Source organism: Tupaia chinensis, unplaced genomic scaffold (genome assembly GCF_000334495.1).
Source record: "Tupaia chinensis unplaced genomic scaffold, TupChi_1.0 Scaffold145741_1, whole genome shotgun sequence".
NCBI classification, from domain to species: Eukaryota; Metazoa; Chordata; class Mammalia; order Scandentia; family Tupaiidae; genus Tupaia; species Tupaia belangeri.
In genome coordinates, this window is record NW_006205599.1 from 288,731 (window position 1) to 296,503 (window position 7,773).

General features: G+C 42.9%; 1 non-coding gene across 1 annotated transcript; it reads right to left on the reverse strand.

Annotated features, from left to right (window-relative positions):
- Window positions 1-5,059: 5,059 nt before the first annotated feature.
- LOC114006136 (U6 spliceosomal RNA) lies at window positions 5,060-5,166 on the reverse strand. Its single transcript, XR_003547899.1, has one exon. It is a non-coding gene; the product is annotated as a U6 spliceosomal RNA (small nuclear RNA).
- Between the last annotated feature and the right edge of the window lie 2,607 nt (window positions 5,167-7,773).

Genomic DNA, 7,773 nt, shown 5'->3' on the forward strand with positions numbered 1-7,773 from the left:
TGGAGGTGGTGTGAGAGGAGGGTGGGAAGGGACAGAGGGTCAGAAAGAGGGGTGGAAATAATTCTAGGAACTAGAATTGGAAATTTTTTTTTGTAATATGCATGATTGAGTCACTACACAGTGTGTACTGGATGGGGGATCGCATTTTGTGTGCTGTGATGATGCTTAGGGAAGGAATGTAAATTGAGTTACAAAAAAAAAAAGTTTCAAGAAAAAAAATCTATTCAATGACTGCAGTAGAATATGTAGCCCCTGCTACGTGCTACTTTATAGGATGTGTAAAGTTAGACTTGTGTTCATGGAAATGTGTGTGTCACCTGTGTTTGCTATGAGGGTATTTGGATTGATTAGGGTCTTTGGTGATTCAATAAAATGTGGTGGGAAAACAGTATACAAAGCAAACATAGATACCAGAGACAGTGTGGGAGGAGAGTGGGAGGTGGCAGAGGGTAAGAGATAGGGAACCAAATCAAGGATGGGGGGAAAAAGCTAAGCATACAGAAAACAAGAAATGGAAGATCATCTGCTAACAATAGCATGTTTGTTGATCTGCTTGATTGAGACAATATACAGTGTACTCTGGATGGAAAATCTCATTTTGTATGCTGTAATGATGTACAGTGAATGAATGCAAATAAACAAATTGAAATTAAAAAAACAAAAACATACAGGTAACCCTGACTTCTATAATAGCAGCCCCCAGGAAACAAGTATCCCAGTGTGAGGGGAAAAGATACCGATTACTACAACACATACCTGGGGAAGGTGAAGAAAGAGGGGTGATTTTAAAAGCCTCATGTGGGGGCCAGCAGGTGGTGTGGTTAAGGCACTGGATCCCACATGGCCGATTGCATGGTTCAAATCCCAGACCCAGTGGCTTGAAAAAACCAAAAACATGCTGGCCATGTGCTTTGTGTGTGCAAATTCCAAGGAGAATGGAGAAGGGACTGCAGTGTGGCTAACCCCTGGGGAGTTATCTATCTATCTCCCCCCTCTTTCTCCAGTGAGTACATGTACCCTATGGGGGTGGGGGCGGGGGGGGGCTGATGCAGGCCAGCCAGTGGCATGGTGGTTAAAGCAACCAGATCCACATGGGCAACCGTACAGTTTCAGTCCCAGACCTGGAAGCTTGAAAAACACATCAGGTACCTTTAAGTGTATGCCCAAAATTGCAGCATGACCGTGACTCACAGGAAGTGCTTTCTCACTTCTCTCTCTGCCTCTCTCCAGCAAGAGAGTGTACCCTCCAGCAAATAAAAAATAAAATAAAATAAAAAAAGGCTGATGCTAAAATGGACAAAAGCATCAAACCCAGGAAGTTTTCTAAAGGAAGAAGACCTGGTGCTTTAAATGAGAAGAGCATGGGGTGTGACACTTGTTAGCACACACATGGCTCCATGTAGCACTGTCCTTTTAGTCAGACTCCCTGTCCTTTGTCTCGAGAGGGACACCAGGGTAAAGCCACACAAGTCTACGGACACTGGCTGCATCCTTTGCCCTTTAGAGAGGCAGCGAACTAAACAGAGAGTAAGGGCCTGAGAGATGCTCTGAAAACTAGCCACCTACTCCGCCCTTTGCCCTCGAGAGCAGACACAAGGAGACATCTGCCATGATAGGATGGGGGCTTTTGTCTTTTTTTTTTTTTTAAGAATTATTTAACTTTATTTATCCATTTATTTATTTTCATTTGAATAGAGAGGGATAGAGTGAAAGAGGAAAAGTGAGAGCAAGTCACCAGAACCATGGTCGGCCATGTGGGAGTCCAGCACCCTTTACCGCCATGCCACCTGCCGGCCCCCAGGGCTTTTGTCTTCATGGCTTGTCTTATTGGTAACCTGTCTCTAGACACATTTACAACAAAAGCAATTATATTTCTGTGCCATTTTTTCTGAGGGAGGAAGACAGCACAAGCTTTCATTCCAACCACCAACCAGAGCCATTCGATTTTATCCCTGGAGGAGTCAATGGTGAAGCAGGAACTGTGGATACTCTCTGGCTCATCTCTAGGTACCCTGGGCCATCTCCTTAGTTAAGACTGTCAAGGCTAACTTCTCCTGCAACTACAATACCTGCCACCAGGTGGCTCACCTTCATCTTTTTCCCCAGGTGGTAGATACCCCACCCCCCACAAAGCCCAACACATAATGAGAACAAAAGAGCCAGCAGGTGATAGACCTCACATACCAGATACCACAAAATTCAGCCAGAGAAAGTCCCATAATGCCTTCATCATGAGCAGCTTTTAAATTCCTCAGGAGGAGGATGACCAAAACAATAAACAAGCGACTTTCAGGGGTGACATTCAGTGGCAGTGAGGGGCGACAGACTTCTCCCAGGGCCTTGGCACAGTTTGTCTGTAATCTTGCAGAGGAGGTGATTTACTTAAAGCCTCGATCTCGGCCACATTTTGGTATTACGCCAAGGTTGAGTTGGTTCCTCCAACCCCTGCCAAGATCCCTACAGTTCTTCAGAACCTGAAAAAAAGTCAGTAGTGCCCAAACTGGTAGCTTCAGACAGCTCACAGTTAAGGAAGCTCTGCTGAATGGTTTGGTGGCCACTGACGTGTGCATGTGGTTTTACGTTGGCGAGATCATAGGCAAGCATGGCATCGTTGGCTGTAATGTTTGAAAACCAATCTTTTCAGATCTGATTATATATTTGATTTATTATTTGAATATGCTTGGACCATGTGTGACCAGAATGCAATCTAAATAAAATATGTCAAATCAAACAAAAACCATAAATCAGCATGTGCCCAGCCACTTTCAACAATCTGCTTCCAATAGCTCTTAGAAGCCCTAATCCCTCACCTGGCACCTCTTTGGAGTAGCAGCGTAGTTTCCCTCCGATTCTTCTTCATGTTTGTCCCTTGCCCAGCAACTACACATATGCCGGCTCCCAGCAGAGGAAGGCCTGGACTGTTGCCCTCAAGGATTTCAGGGAATGCTATAGTGAGTGACTCCCTGTGTAGAAAGAACCTGCCATTCTCTTTTGGGGCCAGCAGCTAATGAAGTGGTTAAGGCGTTGGACTTACACATGGCAGGCCATGGTTTGAGTCCTGGATCTAGAAGCTTGAAACTCATGCTGAGCACATATGTATGTATGCCCAAGATCCCAAGAAGTGAATGGAAGAGAAGAGATGGCAGTGTGGCCATCTCTCCTGGGGAGGGGGGGAATTTCTCACTTTCTGTCTCTGTCTCTCCAGAGAGCATGTGCTCTATAGCAAAAATCTCTCTAAAATAATAATAATAATATCAAATCAATAAAATAAGAAAAATAAAACCAATAAGCAGCATTTACAATGTCTTAATTTTTTGACTAGGATCCCACTGTGTAGGCGACCTCCTGCCTCAGTCTCCTACTGGACTATGGAAACATGCCACCACCCGGCTCTGTTTTATTAAAGACTAGCTATGTTGCCCTAGCAGGCTTTGAGCTGAAAATCCTACTTCCTCAGCCTCCCCACCTCACTGGAATTACAGGCACGTGCCACCGCACCCAAACTTTTTAGCATTTACAACATCTTAATCAATCTCATATAGGGAAACTTGAAAAAGTTGTGGGAAAATAGGATTAAAATATGAGTTTATCTGGAAATCCATGTAGTTTTTTTTCTTACTACTAATTTGCTGTGAACTTCTTGAAGACTCCCCTGGACTTGTATTCTGCTTTATAGTTTAGAAGAATTTAACATGGTCTCATTTAATTAATTCCACTAGGACCTCTGCAAAGCAGATATTTTAATTGCTGTTTTACATGCAAGGAAACAACACAGTAATTAAAATAACTAAGGTAACATGGCAGGAAGCTTGTAATAATCCATTTATCATCCCACCACCTTATTAGCATAACAATACGCACTTCTCTAAATTGTCTCTAATCCAGAGGGCATTTTAGAGGAGTGACAGGCAATGAAGCAGCGCTGGGCTCTGGAATCAGGATCTTCTTTCTGCATTCTTACTTGTTCACAATTTTCCTTCGACTGACTGATCTGTTTCCTTGACTGCAAAGAACATGCTATAAAGATTAAGCAATAAAGCATATAACATTTAGCACAGAATCTGGTAAATAGTTGGAAATCAATAGAGACTTCAAATGAAATCACAACTTCAGTTTTCTCGGTTCTAAAATGGGTGCCATCTCTGTGGCACAGTGACTGTGAGGATTAAGTGACACGGCACTACTGAGGGTTAGAGTCGTACAAACAGGTGCCTGCATGGGGCCTTCAAAGCAGTCATAGGAATGCACAGTAGAAAAAATTGCTACTTTTTTTGCACCAGTCTAAACTCATAGTTTAATTTTGCTTTTCCGCAGACTTTTTGGAGTCCTCTCATATATGTGAATCTATGATTATATGATTAGAAAGGAGACTGAGAAAGAATCCTTGGTTGTTACCACTGATTGCTCATGGAGAAGAAAGAGGTTGAGGTGAAAGAAGGAAAGAAAAACAGCTGGCTGTGATGGTGGGGAGGATGAATGTGGTTGCTAGAGAAGGGGGGAAAGGTGGAGGGAAGTGGATGGTAGAGAGCGAGTGGTGGATGGTGGGTGTGAGAAATAAACTTTTTTAGGACAGTCAATTCTGCTTAAAAGTGTTATTTGTCTATTAACCTAGACTGCAGATTGTTTCCTGAAGGCTTTATCGGATTATGAAAGTTCAAGTGCAATGAAGTTTGAAGACTATAAATGATAAATTTACGTTTATAAGAGAAAAACTAATCAAAACTCTTTTTTTGTATTGCCTGGAAATAGTCCACTTTAATGTGTTATCTTTTCATTTATCTGTCATCAAAAGAGCACTTTGTGAAGCCACCAGGTAGCATGGTGATTAAGGCACTGGACTCCCACGTGGCCAACTGCAGTTTCTGTCCTGGGCCTAGCAGCTTGCTTTCTCACTTTCCCTATCTCTCTCTGGTCAAATTAAAAAATAATAACCCTGTTTTTTAAAAATTTCTATAGAATCTTTTTTCATTTAATTTTTAGTATGTTTTTAATTAATTCATTTACATTCATTCACTGAGCATTGTCACAGCATACAAAATGTGATTTCCCATCCAGAATAAAAATCATGGAACGCTTCACAAATTTGCATGTCAGCCTTGCACAGAGGCCATGCTAATCTTCTCTACATCGTTTCAATTTTAGTACATGTGCTGCCGAAGCGAGCAAATAAAGTTCTTAAAAATGAAAGAGCACTTTGCCTAAAAGAAAGGACTGACAAGTGTGCAGAGTGTTTACAATCTTTTGTGAAATTGTATGTAGTTTATCATGAGTTTGTATCTGTAAGTTGTTATAAATATCACCTGTATTTTTTGGTCAAATGTAACTTTTTACTTTGAAGCTTATATCTGTGAATCTGCAAACAAAATTTATTTTGCTAATGTTTTCTGAATGAACTGAATAAAGCTTTTGTTGTAGGATGCAAAAAAAAAAGGAAAAACTGCATGATTTCAAAAAATGTTTACACCTAAATAAACCCATACTTTATTAATTATATTAAATATAAATGGTCTAAATACAAAAAAAAAACCTGCATGCTTAAAAACTACACAGCATATACAATTGTATAACGTTTCTAGAAAACTGTAAACATTAATATGCACATGACAAAGACTAACATTGGCATTTGATTAGATGAGGATCCTGTGTTATGCAAATATCAAAGCTTGGTTACTGGTAGTCAAGAAACGTCCTTTCTTACATGAGGGGTTGGGGATGCCCTGCGGCTGGGAATGGGGAGCGTGCTGGGAACGCCTTCTCTCTTTAGGCCATTGACCCTAAGCTGTGAGTCAGCAGGTACCTACCCTGGGAGTCAACCCTCTTTTGACTCCGTGGGGAGCCTGGGCGCAACTTGGCCGGAGGGTTTAGAGATGAAAGATACAAGGCTGCTGAGGCGGGGAATGTGGCTCCTTGCAGCCAAGTGGCGCCAGAAACTGTCGGCGCGATCAGCCCAGAAGGAAAAAGAGCTGACTCGCCACAAGGGGACGACAGACACCAAGGAAAGGCTGGGACTCCCGGCAAAGCACTTGGACTTGAGGGGGCGAGGGGGAGCACTGGGTGTCATGGAGTCGGTCTGGTGCGGGTGACCAGTCCTTTCGTGCGGCAGACGTGGGAGGGCAGGCAGAACACCGGTCCCACCGGCGATGGGGGTGTGGCTTCGGGAGACACTACCTGCTGGAAGGGAGAAGGCTGCGGCAAGCAGAGGTCCCCTCCCAGCTGGTAATTACAGCTCACCACGGGGACCAACCAACACAGGCCAGCCAGGTATCCACAGTGGGCTCTGGGTGGGCTTCAAGGGAACGCGTGCTGCTAGGCAGTTTACATTCACAAAACCTCACTGAACAACCTTGGGAGATATTATGGCCTCCATTTTCCAGAGGCAGAAACAGGCTTCCTGAGTCTAAGGATTTACTCCCAGTGGACATCATCAGGCATATCACAAGTAAAAAGTCATTTCTTTTTTTTAATATGAAGAACTCTGTCTACTCATCAGGGAAATAGAATAAAAAACAGAATCCCATTGGATCCCATTTTTCCACCATGAGATGGTAAAAATTTAAAGCATTTACCTGTGTGAGCCAAAGTGTGATGAAGCATACTCTCATGCACTAGTGCTGGGAATGTAGTTTTGTTTCGTTTTTAGAGATTTTTTGCTATTGGGCGCATGCACTGGCTGGAGACAGAGAGAGAGACAGAGAGTGAGAGAGAAACCATCTCCTTCCCCTCCAGGGGAGAAGGGAATGTAAACGGGAATGCATTTTTATGAATTTTGAAAGTCAGTATTTAAAATTGAAAGCTAATTTTCTTTTATGCTATTCCACTTGGGAATCAAATCTCTAAAAAAGAAATCGAAGAGATAAATAGTAACCTACAATAATGAGAAAGGTAAGTAAGGGAATTTTTTTAAAATGTGTTTTGCAGTTACAGAGCTGCTGGAAATACAACCTGGAGGCCCACTGGGCCCTGTCCCATCATGATAACCACACCCTCAGGTGCATCTTCACTTTCCTCACTGCTCTCTGCATCTTCAGACCACGAGGAACCATTTACTAAGTGTGAGTGTTGCTCACCTGCAGCTGAATATTTAGGGGTGCCTGCTAAAAGTACACATTTCTTTCTGGGCCTCTTCCAAAATGTAAAGAATCAAAAGCTTTATGAACCTACATTTTATTTATTTTTTTAATTGCAAGAGGGTAGGTGCACTGGCCCAAAAAAAAGAGAACGCACCCTCACCCCCATAGGGCACGGTCACAGCGCAATCCCAGTGGCGTTTAGGTGTGTGGGATCCAGCTCCTTTAACCACTGGGCTACAGGGCCAGCCCGAAGAACCTACTTTTTTTCTTTTTTATATTTTTGCCATAAGGTATGTTCACTCACCAGAGATAGAGAGTAAGAAACCATCCCCACAAGGGATAGTCATGCCACATCCTCACAAGGCCTCTCCTCTGTGCCCAGGCATCCCTGGTGTCTCTTCCTCTTATTCACAAGGCATATTGGGTTAGGGCTCATTCCTTATGACCTCATGTAACCTTAATTGTCTTCCTAAAGGTCTAGCTCCGGATACAGGCCCATAGGATCAGGACTTCAGCAATCCCTTTCTTTCCATTGTCCCCTTGAGATTTGAGGCATACCCATGCATGAACCCAGCATGGTTTTCTCTTTCTTTCTTTCTTTTTTTTTTTTTTTTTTTTTGTGGAGAGGTTTTTGCTATAGGGTGCATGCGCTCAACAGACAGACAGAGAGAGACAGAGAGACAGAATACAAGAAATCACCCCC